Raw genomic sequence first — 24537 nt, forward strand, 5'->3', positions numbered from 1 at the left:
CACATTCCATTAAAGTACTTGTAAAACAAGCAGGGGAATACAACACTGGACAGGAGCTGGAGCTAAGTAGACAGTGTGGGAACTATTTGATTCCAGGTTTTCTTTGAACCCCGTCTAAAGAAGACTAGTGATTGGTGCACTAACCACTGTGCCAACAAAACTTCATGTATGGACAAACAGGGCTTTGTAGAGACATAGGATACTGACGGGTGTGAGAAATTTTCTAGCATGGTAGAGGGAACCCACTTTCTTGGCAACCTTGGCAATGTCTTCTATGTATTTGTTCCAATTCATATTACCTGTTAATGTTAGATCGTGAAGTTTGAAATGTTGGACTCTAAGATAGGATGCTATTAACCATGGCAATCTATGGTTGGAAATCTTTCTTAGAATTCTGAAAGGAATGGAGTTTTATCTTGGTAGCATCAAATGTTAAACATCTATTTTATTTCTTCATTCCACGATAGATTGGAGATGATTTTCTGTGGATTCAGTGATTGATGTATGCGCGTTTGTTTTGCTTACATGTCCAGGATAGAATGTGGTGTCCTCAGCAAATATACTCAACTTTGACGCAATTGCAATAGGGAGTTTGTTTATGATAATCAGAAATAAAGGCCCAAGGGTCAACCTTTGAGGTACAGTCACATGTTGTTTGGATGTATGACCATCGAGGACAACCTGAATCTTTCTTTGGACGAAGAAGGATCCGACTGTACAAATTCGTTTTTTGTAGACTTTCATGCTACACTTTGTTGAAGGTTTTGGATATATGAAGCGCTACAGAACTGGCTTTACCTGCCTGTGTATATGTATTGAGAGATGACCGTTAGCACATCCGTAGTAGAATGAACTTACCTAAATCTATATTTTTTTTGGTCATAAAAAGAAAAAGACTGTATTACAATGCATACAGCAAATATGTAAGGCATGTGGATTCTCTGTTGGTGAAAATTTTCCTTTTTGTGTGTGGTGGTGGTGGTGGGAGTGGAGAGAAAAGCAAAACCACTCTCCTTACAGCTAGTTTGAAATGGTGTTGGGGGGGGGGCAGAAATGGTGATAGATTTCCGATAGTGAATCTATATATTAATAAAATAAAAATAAAGACCCTACCCAATCGGATCCAGCTTGACCAACCCACTGTTTTCTTTGTAGCTAAATTGTGAAACGAATTTCAGTGTTATGTGACTCGTAGTTTAAGAACTTATATGTAAAACACACATACACATGCATCTACTGTTTACTTTATATTTAAGTTGAAACATTTTTCACTTCATTCTTTAAACTTAAACACTTTCTTATGGAGAATTTTATCAAAGATTCCTGAAACTGAAGTGTATAAGTATGCGTGCAATAATTACTACAATTGGAGTGCTTGTGAAATTTTACTCAAAAAATTTAATTTTATTACAAAATTTTGTTTATAAATAAAATATTGCTTTTAACATTTTATGAACGCTTAGAGCAAACTCATGTCCCACAATGTTGCATTAAAAATCCCTAATACAAATTCTAGCTCCACTAAGGCTGCCTTGTAGAATTTTAGTCTGAAAGATGTTTGATATTGCGGTAAGGTTTTGTTGCCAATAACATTCGCTGAGAGACATCAAATATAGCATAGATTTGAAATTGCCGTATTTATCAAATGACGATGCGCTATATTATCAAAATCAATGCACACTTTCTTGATATTCATTTCTCATGTCTCAAGTGTGAAGAAATTAGTTTGTGAGATTAATTTTTGCATTTTTTTACAAAATGCAGCAATACTTTGAGATACAAATTTAAATTGTTCTATGACAGTCGATGTATCTCTAAAAGATCGTATCTCAAAATAATTATTCTCATTTGAATTAAAAGAAACAATCCATTCCAAGGGTAAGAAATTTACCCAAAATGGGTCCAAAAATGGATTTAATAATCGCTAAAGATAATTAGGACAGTGATAACACTTACATTGATATATAATAATAAATGTTAATGCAAACAATAAAACAATTGTTTTACTCACTGCCTAGGTGGGTGCTAGTGTACGGGATGCATGCAAGGAGGAAGGGAGAAAAACAAGTTTATCACATATGATAGAGAGGGCTGAGACAGCCTAGACTGCAATACACGTACATGCTCAAACTTTTTTCGTGATTCGAATTTTTAATTTTTTTTTTTTTAATTTTTTTTGCTTTTCTCTTTATTTTTTTTAAATTTCATTTTAATTTTTTGATGCTGCATAATTTTTGAAATATTTTTTTTGAATTGGCATATCGTATATAGATACAATGTATCGTCTTATAAAAAAAAAACATGGTATCTTAGTGCATTTGTATTTCAAGTTATTACTGTAACTGGTTTTCTTTATTCTATCAATCTGTAAAAGACTGAATGGTATTTACAAAATGTGACTGAATCGAACGTTTCTTTATTGATTTGTAAATGACAAAAATTGTCCATCTGTAAAAATCGGCCTTTTCATTCTTTTGGTTTGTAACAGACTTAAATGTGTATTTCCATTAATTATGATTTGATGGCTTTAAACACCATCTGTGCCTCTTCCTCCTCTTATAGTGTAACAGCTTTCTGATGATATGGAAAATTAAATGTTCATGATTGATTTATTGTAAAAAAGGGTAATTTCTGTATCTGCGTGCATTTACCTCCCTCCCTGTGTGCATCTCTATATGCATCTCTCAACCTCTCTGCAGCCATCTATCTTCCCACTATGATTGCATCTCCCATCCTCTATGCACACACACATATATATATATGATTCCTTAGCTTTTTTTCTTCTTACAAAAACTGTTACATTTGATAAAATTGTATTAAAATATTTTATTTAATCTAAACATATGCAACTGGGAAAAAAAAAAATTCATATAAACACATGACAAGATATACATCGATGAAGATGCAAACCATTTCCAAAGAAAGATAAACGAATCAAAATGACATTGTAACACCAGATTTGTTAAGACGGTTCTTTCTAAAGCACATGGACTAGAGATTGTGGCCACCAAAAAATGTGTGATTGGAAAACAGTATTTCCATTTAATACTTTTAAAAGTGAAAATTATTTCTTCTATATGAGAATAGACTTCATGCTAATGTTTTAATTTTAAGAACATTTTAAAAACTGTATTCTTTTCAATCATCATGTTTCACTCCATCTCGAGATTCGTCGATCATTGTCTGAAGCATCCTTCAGGTCCACATCACAGCATGCCTCACTTAAGGGCCAGTTTGTGAGGATGTGTGTGATAGTCTGCATGTTGGCTCTGTAGGGACACTGAGCATCCTATGCATAGCCCCACTTGTGCAGGTTGTCCCGTATTTTGGCAACTTTTGCTTGAATCCACTTGAGTGTTACTCACTCTTTCCGGGGGAGTTCCAAGTTTGCTTGGAGGTCTTTTTTTGGTGCCAGAAGAGTCTGATTCATTCCACCAATGCAAGTGGAAGGATGCTGGTATTTTTCCTTTGAGGCCTGTAGTAGTGGTAAAACTCTTGCGAGATGGTAGTTGCTGCGGTACCTCTTGGCATCTACGTAGGGAATGGAGATTGTCGTTGCTCTGCTTGACATGCTCTGGCTTCGCTATCACCTCTCAACGGATCTGTAGCAGAGCGATTCGAGACCTCCTGTAGATAGATAGCAGGTTGGTAGATTTCAGGTTGCCGGTAATCGTCCTACATGCTTTATTAGCTCAACATCCATCTTTGCAACATGAGCAGAATGAGTTCATGCTGCTGCATGATATTCTGTGGTCAAGTAGTACAGTGCAAAAAGCTGACGGGAGTAATGTCTGTGCCTTGGCCCCCCCACAAGCTGTTAGCCAGTCTCACGAGCAGACTGTTGCATGTGGGGACACATAGCAATTCTTCCAGTGTTGCCCCTGTTAATTTTCAAGAGATTGATTACAGCACTACACCCATCCTGTAAAAAAAAAAAAAAAAAAAAAATTTTTTTTTTTCCATACCAAACAATGCATACTGCCACTTTGAACGTCAGGGCGATACTATTTGGAATCATGTTTACAAGGGATTATGAGGACTGTGAAAAGATGAGCAGATAGATGTGTGTTCAGATTACATTTAAACTTCTATTCTACAAGTTAGTGCAGTCAGTGGAAATGGAAGGGATGCCAAAGTCTAGGAATCCGAAAGAAGAAACTATTATTGTACCTATTTACAATGCCTCCCCATGGGACAGTTAGACACCAGGGTCCTTTTTTAACATGGAGAAAAGGTACAAAAATAAAAGTGTCTGTCGTGAAGGACTGCTCCTTTACCGAAAGAGAACAAGAAATGGAAGTGCAGCATCTGCAGAACAGATACTACACTTTGAGGTATTAAATCTTTTATTCAGGCAAAAATAGACATGAACAAAAAACTTAGGCACAAGGCCAACTCAAAAATGGGGCTCGTTGGTCATCCTTGTCACTCCAGAACTAAAACCAGTTTCTCTTTGCTAGTATCTTCCTTCACTGTAATACCACATTCACCCTTTCATACTAGGGGACATCTTACTTAGAACCCAATTGTTTAAAACATTTTTTATTAATGTGTAAAAACAAAAAAGATAATGATGATATAATAATTCATTTGTGTCGAGAACGGAGGAAGAAAAATACAAAAGTGGTTAGTAGATACTACACTTTGATGTTGGCCAAAAAGGCTTTCCGGCATCTAGGGATCTCAACACTGAAGAGGTGGGATTTTATGACTTGTTGGGTTAGTTGGGAGTATGTAAGTCAAGGGGACACAATTTCTACGAGTTCATCAGAGCACATTCCATTAAAGTACTTGTAAAACAGACACTGAGATGCAACGTTGCAGCAATGATACAGAGGTTGGAGCTTGTCAGTGCGGAACCTATTAGATTGAACTTTTTTTTTTCTTTTTTTTTTTTCTTTTTTTTTTTAAGGGGAAGGGATTCTGGATTACTTTTAGACTGAGGCAATTTTTTTCTTCTCATTTCAGTGCCTTATTTGGGAGAGTTGAATTTTTCCCACATGACCTTGTACCTTACCCTGCCCTCGGGGTGGGGGCGAATAAATGCTGAAAACTGGTATCTTAATCTTATTCTGCCATAAAGTTACCAGACAAAAATGGCAAATTTTCAATGCAAATATTTTTCATTTGCAGAAAGCTTGTGCACCTTGTCAAAACTTTGGCGATAAAGAAAAAAAGTCGTAGTGAGTACATCGAACAATGGCTTGAACGGAACAATCTCCTCTCTAGAAAGTGAATCTTTAAGAAATGTCCACTTGGTTACCATATTCTTTCACTGGTGGGAATGGCCACTTTTCTTTGACCAAATTACCTTAATGTTGGTACTTACTCTCTAATTTAAACTTTCAAAAATCCTTAAAAAAAAAAAAAAAATTACTATTTTCTGTTTTTGTTATTTTAACTAGAATTTTTTTTTCTTTACCGTTTTGACTGTAATTTAAAGTTTACTTTTATTGTAGCAAACTTTGTATGGAGTTTTGAGTTTCCACCTCAAAAATATGAATTTCATGAACAAAACCTTATTTTAATAGTTGCAAAAAACGAATTTGGCAGCATCCATGATATATGCATAAGAGAATCTTAGGTTTTTTTTGTTTTTTTTTAAATCTATATTTCAACCCTTTTTCATGGTCTCTTGTTTAAAAAGAACTAAATGTTCTTTCTAATAAGTTACTAATTCAATTATGTTTAAATAGAATCGTTGAAAAGAAATTTTTTTTTTTTTAGAAATTTACTCTTAAATTCAATTTTTATGCCCCACCTTTTTATTTTATTTATTTTTTTCTGTCGATTTTCCAATGCGTTTTGTTTACTGTAAGCTTTCGAAATTGGCAGTTTTGCAATCAATAGTGTTCACCATTTCTATTAATATCTTTTTTGTTTGTTCTTTTTTCTTTTTCTAAAAAGAAATAGAAAAAAGAAAAAAATCTTTAGAGTCTGTTTAAATGCTAAGATCAGACATTTTCTTTGGCATTGATAATCAAGCGACAAATGCCAATATCTCTAAGAAAATTGCAATCAAAAGGTTTTTAGAAGAAATTGTTTAAAGCATTTCTTATCCTTCCACCATTTTATAGCCTATTTACACATACAAACACTTTGGGTTAGTTGTTCTTTTCTTTATTCAGCTTTCTCAAACAAGTTTTTTTTTTTTTTTTTTTTTCCTTGTAACTTTAAAACATAACCAGCAATTTGATCACAATAAATATATTGATAAATGTTGTATTTTCAATTCTACAGTGTTTTTCAGTGTAGAAATATTGGATCTGTTCGCCTTACACACGTACCAGCATGTTCTTTACATAATTTCTTACATTTTTATATCAATACTGATTATGGACACCAAAACTTTGTTCTGCAACCTAGAAAATTAGCATTAATATAGAAAGGCCATAGAAGGGCACCTCCAGTTTTACTGAAAGCTTAAATACTTTCAATGTATGCATATAAACTTAATCTGCCACAGTTATTTATTGCCACAGTTTCTTTTACAAGAATTCCAATCCATGGGACATGTTACCTGGAGATTGCTTCCCTGCAAAGTAGACAAGTCCTCTTCAAATCCAATGTCAAAAAATACCACAAATATTCTTCATAAGAATTCAAACTCAATTTATTCCATCCATCATTTTTAATCCTCATATTCTTTAATATCCAGCAGACAATCAAACTCATTAACCCTTATTCTCAAATGGCTTTTTGTCTTAATAAGTGATGGTAACTTTGTAGTAAAATAAAAATATCAAGTATTGGCAATTTGAGCTACATAGATGGAGCGATGAGGTATTACAACACTTTTAGCGTTTTCTTTAACACTTTTAAACGGATATTATCAACTATGGACCCCCCTCCCTCTCCCCATGAATTTTCTTTTATATAAAGAGCAAGAAAGTTGATTGCTCACCCCTGGTATGATCGAGATATGAGTTATCGCATGTCCTTAGATGCAACCACTTGTGCTCATCTCTATGCCATTTGAGAAACCTCTTGTATTTTTGCTGGAGTTTTCCTCTTCAGTGTGAAAGTAGAATTGGGTATAGTGTGATGACGGCCTTATGCATGGACGGTAAAACCCAACCTCTTGAGCTCTTCGATGCAATGTTCAAAGGAATGTTTAGTATCTGTTTGACTGTAAGAATTAAATTAGGAACTGTCTGACAGTCTAAGACTAGTTTTCTATGTCATATGTGATTTATTTCATACATATATTAACTTGTTTTTTTCAGTAATCATCAGTGCTCAATATGTGAGTAGAGCTTTAAGTGCATTTAGCCTGATAATTCCCTACGAGGATGAAACACGAACTGTGCAGCTCAATTGCTATAAATGTTTTAATACTTTACTCTGTGTGTGTGTGTGTGTGTGTGTATGTATGTATGTATGTGTGTATGTATGTATGTGTGTATGTATGTATGTGTGTATGTATGTATGTGTGTATGTATGTATGTATGTATGTATGTATGTATGTATATATATATATATATATATATATACATACATACACACACACATTTTTCACCTCTGAAAATGCAGATGAATTGTCAAAATAAAATATCTTTGAACAAGATGGACTACCAACAATATACCAAGTTATAGTTATTGCTTAAATGAAGTTATTAAGAGTGCTCAATAAAAGAACAAGATATATTTTTATTAATATAAACAAATTTACAATGTCACTACACTGATCATGCTAATGTTTTAGACAGGTGGTGGGATAACACTACAAGTGGTTGTCAGGTGACTTAAAAAGTGATTACTTTCCACAGAAGAAACCCGTCAATAAACACACACACACATATAATATAATATAATATAATATATATATATATATATATATATATATATATATATATATACATATATAAGTTAGAAAAGCATTTCATCCAAGGCATGAAAATTGTTAAACAAAATGTTTTTACTATAGGCTTTAAAAATAAAGGTACAAGATTCAATTTGAAATTTATTTATCTTCAAAGTGCACTTTTATAAATTTTACAAAGTAAGGTATAAAAATTTAATTTAAATTGAATGAATCAAAAAAAATACCCTGGATTTATTTTATGTAATGTACATTCTGTTGCACTTTAAAAAAAATCATTGAAAATTTTATATCTATATCATTAATTGCTAGATGAAAGATAATGTTTTTAAATTACAACAAAATGTATATTACATAAAATAAATCCAAGGTAATTTTTTGATTCAATTTAAATTAAATTTTTATACCTTTGTAAAATTTATAAAAGTGCACTTTGAAGATAAATAAATTTCAAATTGAATCTTGTGCCTTTATTTTTAAAGCCTATAGTAAAAACATTTTGTTTAACAATTTTCATGCCTTGGATGAAATGCTTTTCTAACTTGTATCTTAGCTTTTTAAGATTATATTTTAAAACTCTCCTCTCTATTTCAGTTTGTATTTCTCCTCACACCACAACTCATTTTTTTGCAACCCCCCTCTTTGTAATACAAGTTTGAATGAGAAAATTTGAATTTTTTTTTTTTTTTAACAAAAACTTTAAAATAACTTTTTTAGATTAAATTTTTTTAAACTTCTTTCAGAATAGAAAATCTTAAAAATTTAATAAGGAACATATTTCATATAGGTTTCATGTACAAATATTCAGTACATAACAAGAAAAATAGATGAAAATTTCAAAAGGACTGTATAACTGGTTATGGTCAATAGTCCTCGCCAGCGAAAGTCTGTTATTCTATTATTATTTAAAACATTTTGTGTCCTGCTCTTTCGTGCGAGGACAAGAACAAGTAGTTAATAAAACATGTAAAAAAAACACCTTGAAAAAGAGTTAAAAACATTTAATTTTAAAAAGGAAACGCTAAATAAGTGGATAGTCCTTAATCCATGGAGTTTTGAAGAAATACTTTCCTTCTTATCAGAAGGTAGGATTTAGCAAAATGCGGGATCGGATTTTACTTGCAAAAGTATTTAATGAAACTACAAGTAAGTCATAGATTTTACTTGATAACAGAAAGTGAAGCAGAGGGAATAGGGTGAATAAAAAAGGTGATTTCATGTGAATGGATAGTCTGGTGAAGGGTAAAGTATCCAATGACGGTAAAATCCAAAAATGCAGAAACCAAGAAAGTTAGTTAAATTTCCATCCGCACAAGTAAAATCCAAGGGAATCGCGTAATTGGAAAATGATCCAAAGTAATCCAAAAGGCAGAAATCCGTGAAATAATTCACAAATAGGTACAAGGAAAAGGGAATGAATTCCAATAATATTATTAAAAGAAAAATAAGATATGCGTAAAAAACAAAAAAATGGAAGAAATTTAAAACTCAACTGTCGAGGCAAGGCTAAATTAAGAAAAAAGCTTATATATCTTATATAAGGCTAAATTAAGAAAAAAACAAACTTGTATATATATATATATATATAAAAGATAATTAAGTTTACAAGTCAAAAACTTCTGAAAACTTAGAATATTAATATTTATGTGGTAATCCTAACCAGACAAAAAATCTCAATACAACCTATATAAGAAATAGAACTTGTTATAAAAAAAATGCAATTAAAGACTTGAACAATTTAGCTTTTGCCATAGATTTAAATTTGTTTTAGAAAGTTCTGTATAGGTTTTCGGTTTCAATATTGAAATCCCAGGTTCAGATGTCTGACAAAATTAAAGCATTTATTAAAAATTTTACATAACATAGATACATAAGTATTGATTAGTTTTATGGATTTTATTTGTCCTTCTCCTCCTCGCTTGTTTTATTACTTATGCTTATCTATATTACTTTCTTTGTTTTTTTTTTAGTTCCAAATTCATCCCAAACATTCCGTTAATCTTGAGGGCTCATTCAAAATGCCGTCTCCACATTCAAGTGATGCAACATATCAACTAATAAAAGTCTGTTGACGAAAAGGTAAACATTTTTTGCTTTCTTTTTCATTTTTGTTTTGGTTAACTTTTGCATCTTAAAATGAAAAGAAAAAAAATTGTTATAGTCACTATGTGACTTAACATTTACGAAAATCGTATAGTTTGTTTAAAAACACTGAACGGAAATATCTAACATTCTCAAAGCGTTACTTTAGAAATTATCAAATAGTGTCCTGCCTGGTACAGGCATTGATGGCTATGGCTCTCCATCTATCTCTCTCCCTCGAAGCATTCATGAATTCATTGTTGCTCATCATTTTTTTATGTTACCCAGGTGTTCAGACTGTCAACGCACATTTCTCTGTCGTATTGTATTTTAATGACAATCAAGTACCACCTGTGTATCAATGGTAAACCCTACCGAGCGAGGTGTTCTGATTCACGCTATTTCTCGAATAAAGAGTCTGATGTATTGTCAAACCTCTCTTTGCAGTTGTACAGACAGTAGGTTGCAGTTTTTCTGTCAGAGCATTGTCCATACTGGGCGATTGTCCTGACCATTGTGCCCAGAGGTATTAAGAAATAAGTGTTATTTGGAATAAACCTGTTCCTTATTTATTTTAAATTTGAAAAATGATAATCATGAAGGATTTAAAAATAAAACTTTATCAACTTGTAAAAATTCTACCAGTACTGTACCTAGATAAGTAGTGATCTACATTGGTAAATAGTAAGATTGTACATCTAAACACAAGAATAGGCTTACGGCTCCGAAAATTTATACCTGAATTGTTTGTCAGGATCTGTGGGTTAACAGCTAAAGTATTAAGAAAAATTTAGTTCCAAGTTCAACTTTTCTGAAGATTGAAAGTTCACTCTTCAGTGCGGTGTGATTGCAAATTATTTAGAATTTTTACCTGATCATGGCTGACTGAACAAGATTAAACTAAGGATTCTGTGCAGATTCCCAAGTTCGATAAGATATACCTGGAAAATGTCAGGTTACATGAGCCGAAATGTGGTGAAAATAACGCTTGAAGGGAAGGGTAGTCCGAATAATTCAAATAATATACTCTACAAGTATTTATGAAGATCCGACCTTTTAGTTATGAAAGGTCTTCGTAACTTGAGAAGGATGTTGCAGTTTGCTTGAAACATTATGCATAGTGTGAAAGGAATTTTGTTGGAAGACTGCCAATGCTGTTTGTGGGAAACACTGGACAAGAGTCATATAAAAGAATAATGACAATATTAGGAATGTTCAATAATTTTCAATTACGTTTATTTAGCAACATAATGTGTCTTATAAGGTGGAGGTGTTGATATCCCTAATTTTCAAGAGTAGAATCTCTTCCTCAGGGAATCGCAGAACAGTTGGAGATGTTTTTTTCTTTTTTTCTCCCCTGAGAAAGATTCTACTATTGAAAATTAGGGGTATCAACATCTACCATCCTGTACGATATACTGTTGGTAAATGAACATATAATTGAAAATTCCTCCTAATATAAATATATATATATATATATATATATATATATATAAAATGACTAACTTGTGTCTGCAGTTTGTGGGGAAACTGCATTGGCATAGCCTTCCAACACAACTCTTTTCTTCTTCATAACACAGTATTGTAGTTTTCTCCAGCTCTCCTGAGCACTATTCCAGTTTAATATAAAGCAGATAGTAACACTGGCATATTCTCCTAATGCCTTATTATCCTAGTCTTTTCACTCTTTTCTTTTTATGCTATTTTCAACATTTTTTCTATTTCATTCATTTACAAATGCCTGTCTTAGTTTATTTCATTTAAATCAACATTAAGCTAATTTAATGGTGGATGCCCTGACAAACTACAAGCCCTTGTATACCTTCAACATAAATACCGTCATCAAACCTGACAAGCAGCAAATTTCCACCCCTACACAGATCCCTAGATGTAAAAAAAACTTCTACTCTAATAGTTTCTTCCCTAGAACTGATAAACTCTGGAATTACCTTCCGGGTTCGTACTTCCCCCAATGACATGCAGAAGTTTAAATGTAATATAAACAGACATCTTGCTGCTCAACTCCCTAAATAGTATCCCTTCAACTTATGTCCCTGATAGTAGCCCCCTACATGAAAGTAGCACTGTGCCTTGTTTGGGGTGAAAATGTTAAAAAAAAAAATTTTTTTTAAATAATCTTGATACCATTTTGTCACAAATGCTAATGTTTAGGAGCTGGAAAAAAAATTCTAGTTTCATTAGATCATAGATAACTTAATATATTATATATATATATAATCGACATTCCCAATGCTTGGAAAAAAAGATTTAAGAAACCATATATGGGTTGCAGGATTTTCTTCTCTTTAAATTTCTTGAAAAATTCTTCATACTTTTCGATGTCCATTTCAAAACCTAAAAGTTACAATTTGAATCAAGTTGCTATAAAAAATGATCCATCTTGAAAATTTAGAACATTCCTCAACATCAGGCATTGGCTGCCTTTTTTTTTTTCTTTTTTTTTTTTGTCGAAGTCAAATTCCTGTAAACCTCTTTAGATTTAGAGGAAGGAAAACCAAAATGGAATGAATATTCAAATGCTAAAGAGCATGGCATTGAAGCTGATAATTGGACAATTTCTGAATTCATGTTCCAAGAAAGTCTGCCAAAATGTGTGCTGCCATTCCAGTCCAGTTTGGTGTGGGGAGGAATGAAGACTACAAGTTCCACTCTTATTCTTTCTCGCCGCTAAACTTGTCTCTGCGTTTTTGTTCTTAAATGCTCTTCTTGCTAGCGATTAAGTCTACAAATATTCCTGATTAGAATGTTGACATTTTCAACACTTTCGCTTCTTCAAGTCGGAATCTATCCAAACAGTATGTCAAATAGGCGGGGAAAGACAGGAAGGGGGGTAACAACGACTTGGAAGTCTGGCAGAGAATTCTCCTACAAAATACTAACTAGGAGAATTGAAGCAAATATACTGGAACTCTCATACAAAGGAACTAACAGATGTGCACACACACACACACACACACACACACACACACACCGACATATTCTCATACCACCTATTGTCGTCTCCGTAGTTTTTAAATAGGTATGAAAATAATATTTTAGACTTTAATTTTCCCAGATGGAAGATATAAAAATGGATGAGACATGCTTAAAAATATGAAATTATTTAAACAGTTACATTCTCTCTCTCTTTACCTTTAGCCTTCTTGATGTATGTCCATCTTCTGTGTTCATGTTCACCTCCTCTCCTGTTTCTCTTTCAATTTCCTCCCTCCCTTCTGTTTCTCTTTCAATTCCCTCCCCCCCTTCTCTTCTGTTTCTCTTTCAATTCCCTCCCTTCTCTTTTGTTTCTCTTTCAATTCCCTCCCTTCTCTTTTGTTTCTCTTTCAATTCCCTCCCTCCCTTCTCTTTTGTTTCTCTTTCAATTCCCTCCCTCCCTTCTCTTCTGTTTCTCTTTCAATTCCCTCCCTCCCTTCTCTTCTGTTTCTCTTTCAATTCCCTCCCTCCCTTCTCTTCTGTTTCTCTTTCAATTCCCTCCCTCCCTTCTCTTCTGTTTCTCTTTCAATTCCCTCCCTCCCTTCTCTTCTGTTTCTCTTTCAATTCCCTCCCTCCCTTCTCTTCTGTTTCTCTTTCAATTCCCTCCCTCCCTTCTCTTCTGTTTCTCTTTCAATTCCCTCCCTCCCTTCTCTTCTGTTTCTCTTTCAATTCCCTCCCTCCCTTCTCTTCTGTTTCTCTTTCAATTCCCTCCCTCCCTTCTCTTCTGTTTCTCTTTCCTTTTCCAACTCTTTAAAAGTTCATAATTCTCTCTTCTATGACATAATTCATTTAGAATGTTTCAACTAAGTTGTATGTACAAACATTGCATAAAATGTAGCCGTTGTGATATTCTATTGAGTAAAGCTAAAAAAAAAAAAAAAAATGCAAACAATAGAAAAGTTGTAAGTTAATCATAAATTTACTAGACTGGGTGCCCGGCGTTGCCCAGGTGTTAAGGTGTGTGTTGAGCGGGAAAAAAAAGTGGTAAGCAGGAAGGCTTGTACGTTTACTGTGAAGGAGGAAAAGAGCATGAAAAAAAAATGACGTCTTTGCTGTTGCAGCCATTGCCAAACCAGAAGTGACATTGGCTTAAATTAAGGCTAGACAATCGAAAAGAGGGGATGACCTTAAAAAATATTGGCAAAAAAAGCAACCCCTACCTGTAGAAAAGTGCCCAGTTGAGAGTGAAGGAATTAATGTTTTTGGCCAATTTTTCGATATTTGTCGTCCGAAGTGTCGAGCTTCAAAAAGATATCGATCTCGTGAAAATCCGTCGCCTTTGTCGAAAGTTTTAGGCAGACATACATACATTTAAACAGACAGGTGAGATATATATTATAAACTAATGAATGATAAATTCATAGAAAGATAAGGGTAAATTTTTACTTACTTTCCACTAGTTGTTAATCGTAAGAATCGTGTATTTTGGGGGATATCGGAAGCGCATCCTTAAAAAATACCTTAGATTTATGATTCTTTCATTACGATTCTCTTATATTTTTACGTTGAACTTCTTGTTAGAAGTGAGATTAATGCTGTCAAAAATTTGATAAAAACGTCATAGAACTTTTCATAACATATTTAATGATATACAAGAATTTTATTAACTACTTAAATGGTGATCTTTATTTATCTTAATGAGTTTTCTTATTCCGTCACATACATAGGCGCTGTCTGTCTCGAAACTTCGAGGCCCATGATTAGTTATGTTTGCACTCTTGCAAAACTTTAGGGGCCACGAGGTAACATTGTTTTCTTTTGTGAACAAAGTTTATTTATGTATAAAACAGCCTAACTACGTCAAATCCATGAAAAAGTTGATGAATACTTAACCCTTAGAGAAAAAAGATTTTACAGTGCTCTCATTGCGAGTAAATCATGTTAAAAATCAGTGGTTTTTCCAACTGGTAACTAAAAAAAAAAAAAAAAAAAAAAAGTGGGGGGGTACTTCTACACTTTATCGCCAAAACTGGAGACACCATTTTATTTCGCGTGCACCTGTCGAAATCCCAGGGAGAAATCAGTATTTTAAACTATGACCAAAGCATGAAATAAATAACAAAAAAATTAAACTAGATAACGATTTTTCGGTTTCATTTAAATTAATTTGTTGTTGACCCTTCAAAGTTGCTTTAATTCAAAAAAATGTTTCATTAAAATTATTTGTTAAAAAAAAAAAAAAAAAACTATTTTATAAAAATCCAATATTGCTTTCATTACAAAATTGTTTTAATAAAATTTTATTTTCTTACGCAAACTTTTCAATAAATGAATGAAGCAATTAAACATTTCTTTTGGAACTTTTTTTGCATGACAAAAACAAAAAAAAATGAAAAATTTATTTAAAAAAGGATTTTTTTTTTTTTTTTTTTTTTTTTTTTTTTTTAATCCTTTGACCCCTAACTTTGCAAACAAACTAGTCACTCAGAACCGTTCAACTAAAGGACTGTAGGGGCTTGGTCGACATTCACCGATGCCTGGTATCACAGTCATGAGGTGAGCATAGGTAAATGTTTCCTAACCTCTAACAAAAAATAAAAAGCTTGTCAGAAACAGCATTAAGGCGGAGGCTATTTCTAAAGTTCAATAAATGACTTTTATTTAACAATAGAAATAAACAATTACCAAAAATGTACTTTTTTATATAAAAATAAAAAGGTAAATTAAGACATTAAATAAGAATAAACATTAAAGGATGATAAGTATATAATTATGTAATAAAAATAAATATTGAAATAAACCAATTTATTTAGATTTAAAAAATAACATTATTATTGCTAAAATATTTTTTAAAGTCAAATAAATAAATAGGAATACTTTGAGACGATTGAATAAAAGTCTAAAAATTTAATCAAAGATTTAGTAAATTTTAAATTTCATTTAGAAATAAGAATGTTCTAGAAAGTGGAATAAAAATCAGTTAGCGATTGAAGCTGCAAAAAAAAAAAAAAAAGTTAAATCTTGAAGAGTTATCGAAGATAAAGAGAAAATAAAACAAAAAAATGAATATCGAAAGATAAACAAAACATGTTATTCCCCTTGAAATTTGATGTTATTGTATTTTTGTTGAATTAATCATGACTTTTTCTTTATATTTTTTAATATATAAAATAACTCCTGAACTTGATTGTTATTAATTTCATGGTGTATGTTTAATTCGTGATTAAAACATTTGTTTTGACTTTTATCTTCAATGAAAGAAATTTTACGAAAAAAAATCCAATCGTTTTCAAAATTCCTTTAATTGTATTTCCACTTTTTCGCTGTACCAAATTTTTTCGCTACACAAAATCTTTCGATTATATAATGGTATATTTCAAAACAACAATTCCACGTGAATCTGAATCGTACTTGGTATCGGAATTGTTAATCAACATTTTCCTGGAATCAGAATCAGAAAAAATTTAGGAATCGTCCCAACACTACTTTCCACCTTAACAATCACTTTTTAAAAATGACTACTTTTATGTTTTCGGGTATGCTGGAAACACGTATCGCATTTAAATTTACTGCAAACAAGTAGTTTTCAGGATATTAAGCAATGTAATTAGTTATATTAACACTGGTGGGCGTTTCATTTTTGTGCATGTATTTATATATCTCCACTCTTTTGAAAATGAAAATGTCTTAGCTAGGCTTCTTTCTCTTTATTAATCACTTCATTTTTTCCTTCCTCTATTTATTGTTTGTATTCAATAGTTTGAGATGTTATTGCTAAAAGAAAAACAGTATAGCATAAATGATTCTTGTATGTAATCAAGTTTGGAGTCCTCAATTTTTGCAAAAATCTGTGTCACTTTTATTAAGCTGAGTTTCTTTCAGCTAACTTTTCACATCAGATGAGGACTTTTCATTTTCTAACTGAACCCTCACGATTTATTTTAATGTGATTCTGAAATTGTACTCGATTGCTTACTGCATTCCAATATGATAATTTATACTTCATTTAGATGATTCATTCCCTAAGTTTGGTTTAGGATTTATCAACCCAATGCTATTTCATGTTGATCAAACGTTTAAAAAAAAAACACCTTTATAACCATTCTATTTGGTAGAAAGATCAGATCTTATTCATTGAAGATGAATAGCTTGAAAAAAAAAAATGGATTCTTTATGCAATCTTTCAGGAATCCCAAAATATTGTCCGAGTTGACCTACTCGGAAATGTCCATCAGGTCAACCACCTGTTAATGTATAGAACAGATTTCATTGAAATCAGACATTTTGCTAATGTTTCACTGTAAATGGCAAAATGCCCACACAGAATGGAGGATATTACCATTTAAACGGGTATAAGCACATTACGTTATATTAGTGTGGCCGACATGCAGTCGGCCAAGATTTATCTTCGCCTGCTCTTCTAGTTCTCTTTGATCATTAGTTGAATTTTTTTCAATTTATTCGTCCATTCTCATGAGTTTACCATTTTATAAATTTTTTAACTGTTGCTTTTAGATCTTTTAGAATTTTAGCATTTGTTTCAGTTTTGTGTAAAAATATTTGCATCTTTATCCATTTTTGTTTCTATAAATGACCGTATAGTTTGTAGTCAAAGATGATTATTTTTGAGTTTCATAAGTTATTGATTTTCTTGAATAATTAGTGAATTACTCCTATTTCTATTTTCAGTACTTCAAATGAAGGTCCGTCTTAAGTCTACAGATTATGAACTTAACATTTTGTTTTTGATTGTTCAATACCAAATCAATGGCAAATATCCCGGTAGTGGAACTTTACAGTTTTTTTTGTGTATTCTTTGCATTCACAGATAACAATACTTATTTAAAAAAAAAAAAAAAAGTCTTTAATCAAAATATTTCAAATCATCAGTTTTTGGCGATGCAGGAGAATAGCGTACACAAAGTCCACAGCAAACAATGTTGGATAAAAACAATTTTATTTTTCTACAAAAAAAAAAAAAAAAAAAAAAAGAAATAAATTAAATATTTCATGAAGTAGTAAATCTATCTATAAAAGTGAGAATGTGAGTGTGTGAGGACACTTGATCTAGAGACTTGAAAATTGATTAAAAAAAATCTTCCCCATGTCTGAATACCCTATATCCAAAATTTCATCTGAAAAAAAGGTTGCTAAGAGGTCAAAATTGGTATGTGGGAGAGTCATTGGATTTTTATGTTTGTCAACTGTTTAACGAATACACATGCATGAATCGTTCACATGACCGATGCCTTATATTAAGAATAAGCAGGTTTGAAAACACTTTTTAAAGATTGTGTCAAGCTAGCTTGATGGTTTATATTTGACCCACTGCCTTTAGGCTTTGGTTTTCATCTTAGCTCGTGTGTGTGTATATATATATGTATATATATATATATATATATATATAATATATATAATCTCAAATTTTACTCCTTCAATGAATTTAAAAATTTGATGTGAAATATTTGAATTTCAAATCAAAAGATTTTTTATTATTCTATGTAAGACAAATCACAGGTTTCCATACTAGTTGATTGTTTGATAATTTTATTCTAAAGTGTGTGTGTGTATATATATATATATATATATATATATATATATATTTTATTTTTTATTTTTAAAGCATTTAATATTACGTTTAATACTAAAAATAGGTTAGGAACAATAACATTTTATTCATTATTTCATGCAAAAACGTTTTCAGCTGATACTGTTTGCTGTGGATTCAAGTCATCTATTCTTCTACATCAAATAGTTTGCTTGCATAACTTTTCCTATGGTATAGTAATGGTACGGAGTGACAAAAGAATAAGCGGTCATAGTTAGCATGCGCTTGCTGTAAGGAAATGATTGCATGAGAACTTAGGAAGATTTGAGTACGAGTCTAACATGATTATACAAATTTAGGCGCTGTTGGAAGTCCTAAATGGCTGAATAAAAGATTGTTTGCTTGCTTGGGAGTCAGTTTTGTTATGGATGCCAAGTCATTCACGTCTGTTTTGGACTGTTGTCGTGTATTGTTGTGGTGGAGAGACGAAAATAATTGGCATGAGTGTGTGTCCTTTCAATTTGTGACTGAAATAGGAATTGCCTAAATATCTCTCTCGTGAGAGTGAGGAATGTTAACTGGATTGTGTATAACTTAAATACAATAACTAAACTTCAAAGCAAATGAGGCTTTTTGAGGTGAGGGGATCAACAGTAGGTGAGATTTTTAGGGGGGGGGTGAAACAAATCACCAATACTATCTTGTGCAAGAAGATGCACGGTACGCGATTCTTAACGCTACTCCTGCATCCAAAATAAAACTATGATGGAAATATCTAAAAAAAATTTTTTTTTTTCTAATGTGTAAATCGGTCCAATTAAGATGAAAAGTTATTCAAGGATAAGGATGAATGAGATGAATAAATTGACAACTGAATGATGATGCTTAATGGTTGACATTAAATTTTAAGATGATCATATTTTTCTTCTCTCTTCAAGAAGAGCAGAAAGTGAACCTTGGGTTTACTTTCAGCAACCTCATAACTTGTTAACCTTATTTTATCCTTTAGTCCTCACATCCTGTGAGTGATGTTTCTGACAAAGGGGAAGAATTGCTGTTTTGGGAGTCAGAACTCAACACTTATAAATGCTTTTTTTGACCTTTTTTAAAATGTTTTTTTTAATCAAGCGGCTTCATGCTTGTTTGGAACGATTTCCAAGAACAGAAAAAAAAAAAAAAATCGGTGCTAGTGCACTTACTGATCCGTGCTATTTTTTAAAATCGTATTTCCAAGTTTAATTAAAGCTTTGTGTTTTTTTTATTCAATTGTAAAGTTAAAGTATAGAATAGGTACAAAACACCCTCCCCTTTCCATGTTAAGAGTGGCTTTTTAAATAATAACGTTATTATTTCAGCACGGATCAATAAGTGCACTAGTACCCAAAAATCCTCAAAACACCATGTCGTAACGTTCTATCTATGAAACGTTCTTGGAAAGTAACTTTGTTCATAGAAATTTTGTTTGAAGCTAGGTACGTGATGGATAAAAGCAAAGTTCTTTTTAGTGGTGATAAAAAAAATAAGTTTTTGCTGTGAATGTTTTGCAAAGTAGGAACCAGAGATTGAAGTTTGGACTCTAAGGAAATATTGTCTCCCAACACAGAATTAAAAATTAAACAATAAAAAAAAAGAATAAACTCTATCTGTGCACTCTACCTCAGGACAATCGTAGTGTCTGTACCTGTAAAAATCCATGGTTATCATGATCTTTTGATATTGATCACCATTTTTTAATTTTTTTTTTTTTTTTTTTTACAATTATTTCGCTGAAAAACACTCATGTTGAAAGGTGAACAAGTTCCAGTTCCTAGCGAGCTTATTTAGACGGATAGTGCACTCGTATCATCTGTTTACAATCATCCAATCGGATTTTCTCAAATGGATTGTTGTTTGTACTCTGGCAATTGGTATTTGCTTTGAGTACTTAAAGTTGATTCACTTGTGTTGATTGCTATGAATGAAGGAACTTGTAATTAAGTGATCGACCCAAGTAGCCTTCTCAAACTGAACGATTCTTTTTGTTTCTTTGACTTGCTAATGATATTGGAGAAGCCAGACGATTCTGATTTAGTTGTTTTTTGTTTTATGGCATATCAACAAAGTTTTTTTTTAATGCCGAATGCAGTAATTTTGGAAGAAAAAGTTTTTATGCTTCAAGTTCTTTATATATTCACATGGTGTTTGGTTTGTTTTTGGTTATTTTGTTGAGGAAAATTGTTTTTGGTGTATTCATTTTTTTCCAGACTGTTATCCTTCTCTTCATAGTTGTTGTTTGATCAAGTTTCGGCCAACTAATCCTCTGGCCTTCTTCAGGTGATTAACTGTGACAAGATAAGAATACTGAGTCTTGTAATTGTATCCCCAGTAATTACTGCCTTCCATAGTTGTTGTTGTCTCACCACGTTTTAGCAAATTAATCCTCTGCCCTACTTTGGGGTAGAATTGAAACTGCTATCTTAAGACAATGCTTACCTGGAACCGTAGAGACTCGATGCCTCTATTTACTGCACCATGGACCCCGTGAAACAACTATGAAGATGAGGAAAAACAGTCCACAAAAAAATGAATACACGAATTATGAAGCCGCATCTCAAAGGATTTCAAAAAATAAAAATTAAATATAAAAATGTTTTTATTAACTTTGCAGAAAACAAATAATTCCATTCTGATTTAGGTATCATACAGTACCTAAATAAGAATAATGGAAAAATTTAGAAATTTTTTTATTTATTTATTTTTTAATTTTCTCAGAGTTTTGAGTTATTTTATTTTTTTCCTAATTTCTCGGGTATTTCTTTAAGTTATCGAAACCATGAAATGGCAATAAGTTCACAAAATGACTAGTTTGGGTTTGTTTCACGGCATATCAACCCTTTGAGTTAATCCTGAATCCATTAATTTTGGCAAAGTTTTATACATTAGCATTTTTTTTTCTCCCTCTGACATTGATATTAAAAAAGCTACTTTTTTCTATTTCTAAATTACTAAATGAACTTTTTAATATACTTGGTCATGGATCGACTGCGTGAAAGTTAACTGATTTGCATGTTTCTTTGAAAAACGAGCGTTAATTATTTTTATGGTTTCTTATTAGATGGTGATTTTCATTTCACTATTACATTGAGTTCTATTTCTGCATAACTTTAAGATGAATGTTCTATCATGAAAATATTTTTATATACATCTCGTGTGTGTGTGTGCACACACACACACACACACAAAGTTACCTTGTCAGTATGTACGAAAATCTCTACCAAACTCCTGAATTTGATCTACAGAGTTGAAATTTGATATATATGATATTTGGACCTTTTGCACACTTACGGTTTGGTTTTTAGCTTGTAAAAATTACTATGGGTTTAAAATAAAAATATAAAAAAAGACAAAAAAAAACACAGTTGACTTTGGTAGAGGTAAATCGACTATCTTCTGAGCATGTGTACATATACATTATTTTTAAGTCACTTAATTTTTAGCCTTTTTTATCAATCTGACGATAGCTCAGATGGTATCTACAAAGGCTGAAGCGTTAAATGATTATGGCTGGAACGCTACATGTTTTGGTTTTGATGCCAGCTGATGGCACCGAATTCATTTTTTTTTTTTTTTTACTTTTGAAATAATTTACTATTATATATTGGATGCAAAATAATAATCAATATAGAATTGCTCTATAATAATAAATACAAAATCTGCATGAATTAAAATATATTTAAGTGTATATTACGACTGGGCAATGCCAGGTGGCTTGTTAGTTTTATATTTATATCTTCAAATATTTATTCTTGGTGTTTGATTTGTTTTTTTTAATTTAAAAAAAAAATTTTTTTTTTTTTTTTTTTACATTGGAATCACCATTTATCAAGGCCCAGAGGCCACTCAATAAGGGTTAAAGAGTGTACAGTAGTCAATTGGACAATATAGTAATCATTAGTAATGGAAATTCAGTAAATTTGTTAACTTAAGTGGAACGTCTCCTCAAGAACTAGTTTACGTTGGACTTGAAGACAACCATATTGTAGTCAACTGGAAAGCAGGCAGACGGAAGACAGTTCCACAGGCATGCAGTTCTAAGAAAGAAACTTCGTTCATGGAATCTGTTTCGGTTTAGGCACAGATAAAGTGTGGGGGAAGTTTTTTTTTTTTTTTTTTTTTTTTTTTTTTGCAAAACTCATTTTCGCTAATTGTCTTCAAAAACTGTTTTCATTAATTTTCTGCCTTATTGTTTTTGGTAATTTTTGGATATTTTCATTACTGTGACATGACAATTGAGTAGATACCGTTGGTTTCACTTGGAAGTTTGGCATTCGGGACAAGATCAAAGTGTAGTATCTGTTCTTCAGATGCTGCACTTCTATTTCTTGTTCTCTTTCGGTGGAGGAGAAATCCTTCACGACTGAGACAATTTTTATTTTTGTACCTTTTCTCCACGTTAAAAAACGACCCTGGTGTCTAACTCTGTCCCGTAGGGAGGCATAGTAAATAGGTACAATAACTAAGAACTAAAGTTTTTACATGAAATATAGTTTTTTAAAAGGAAGCATTAGACAAAACTACTTTATTAAACAAAAAAAAAAAAACTTCAGATTTTTTTTTTTTTTTTTTTTTTTTTAATTAAAAAAAATTTTTTTAACTTTTAATCAAGTGACTTCATGCCTTGTCTGGAACGAGTTCAAAAAAGGGGGGGGGAATACTCCGAGACACCATCTTGTAACATGTTTCATAGATGAAATGTTCTTGGAAAGTAACTTTGTCCATGGAAATTTTTTTTTTTATTTTTTTACTTCACTTCCAAACAAACCACTCACTGCCACTGAGACATAAGGGTGAGCTTTGATAGGGTGTATTCCAATTTTTGCTGTAGCTGTTCATTTGAATGTGAAATCATCGTATGTATAGCAATAACATACTGAACTTTCAAGAGTCTATGAAAATGTTAAATGCCTATACAAAAAGTCTGGAAACTTATTGAAGGCACCTCATATAAAGGTTACCTGAGGATAAGAGTAAATGAATATAAGGTGATCACTGAGACAACAGCATTGTGATCATTTGAGCGATTTTCATAAAAAGTACAATTGCAGCTCTAATATTTTCATTTAATTTTATTTAACAATTTGCGTTATTCATAATAAATGTATCACTTCTCAAAAAATAATCCTTTTACAAAATTACTAGAATTAACTTGTAAAAAAAAAAAACGATTACATCCTTAAAGTGTACATTCATTGGTCTCGATTGGAGAGAAAAAATGGGCATCTGCTCTCTTATAAACACAGAAAGTGAGAAATTCTCTTTTTAATGCTGCGAGTTTTCAATTCTTGTGCACTGAATGACTTCATGTTTGCACAATGTCTTTTTCTTTTTTTTTTTTTTTTCACAGACCCAAGTTTAGCACAAGGTCTGTATCTTTTCCAACAGTATTATCATAAAATAAATCTAATGCGATTTGAACTCTGTATAACTGCTTCCATAGGCAGCAACACCATCTTTTCGACAACTCCTGTTCTTTCCTCTCACATGCGTCCCTCATTTTATTTCTCTCGGCTCATTGAACAGCTTAAAAATTGTGACCATCTTAGTCTTGCATAACTTTCTCTTTTCCTTCCTCTTTGTTTTCTTCCATTTTGTGTCTCGATCGTGATATGTTCGTATTTAGCAGCTCAATACTCGATTGGCAAAATCCAGCAGAAAGAAATACTGCTCCCATCTTGTGTACATCAAGGTTTTAATTATTAATTCTTCATCGGACAGCTTTTTTTTTTTTTTTTTTTTTTTTTTTTTTTTTTTTTTTTTTTTTCATCAAGCCTTATTTGTTGTTCTTTCATGATTATTTTATGGCATACCTTGCAGGCCTCTCAGAACTTGTTCTGCCGCTATTGTTGTCTGTTGACAACATAAATCCGATTCACGAATCTTTGCTATTCTGGTGAGGTTGAGGAAGCGGACATTGTTTTTTCATTCTGTATAACCATCATCCGGTAAGAACAGGAATAAATTAAAGCAAGACCAGACAAGAGATTACAAAATGAATAAACCAAAATATACTTATTTAGTTTTCTATTTACAAATGTCACCACTTATAAAGGCTGAAAGCCACTTGAGGATAAGGGTTAGTAAGATGGGTTATCAGTTGAATGATGGATATCAT

At 32.0% G+C, this 24537-nt stretch overlaps 1 protein-coding gene across 3 annotated transcripts in view; it reads left to right on the forward strand.

The window, feature by feature from the left end:
- The window catches only part of LOC145297523 (uncharacterized), a 609211-nt gene that overhangs the window by 74811 nt on the left and 509863 nt on the right, over positions 1–24537 (forward strand). For all 3 annotated transcript variants that reach the window (XM_080143435.1, XM_080143436.1, XM_080143437.1), the window contains exon 2: positions 9793–9901. The gene's annotated coding sequence lies outside the window, so the exon portion shown is untranslated. The remainder of the gene's footprint in view (positions 1–9792; positions 9902–24537) is intronic.

The sequence above is a fragment of the Euprymna scolopes genome, chromosome 18 (assembly GCF_053919585.1).
Source record: "Euprymna scolopes isolate OS-2025 chromosome 18, ASM5391958v1, whole genome shotgun sequence".
NCBI lineage: Eukaryota > Metazoa > Mollusca > Cephalopoda > Sepiida > Sepiolidae > Euprymna > Euprymna scolopes.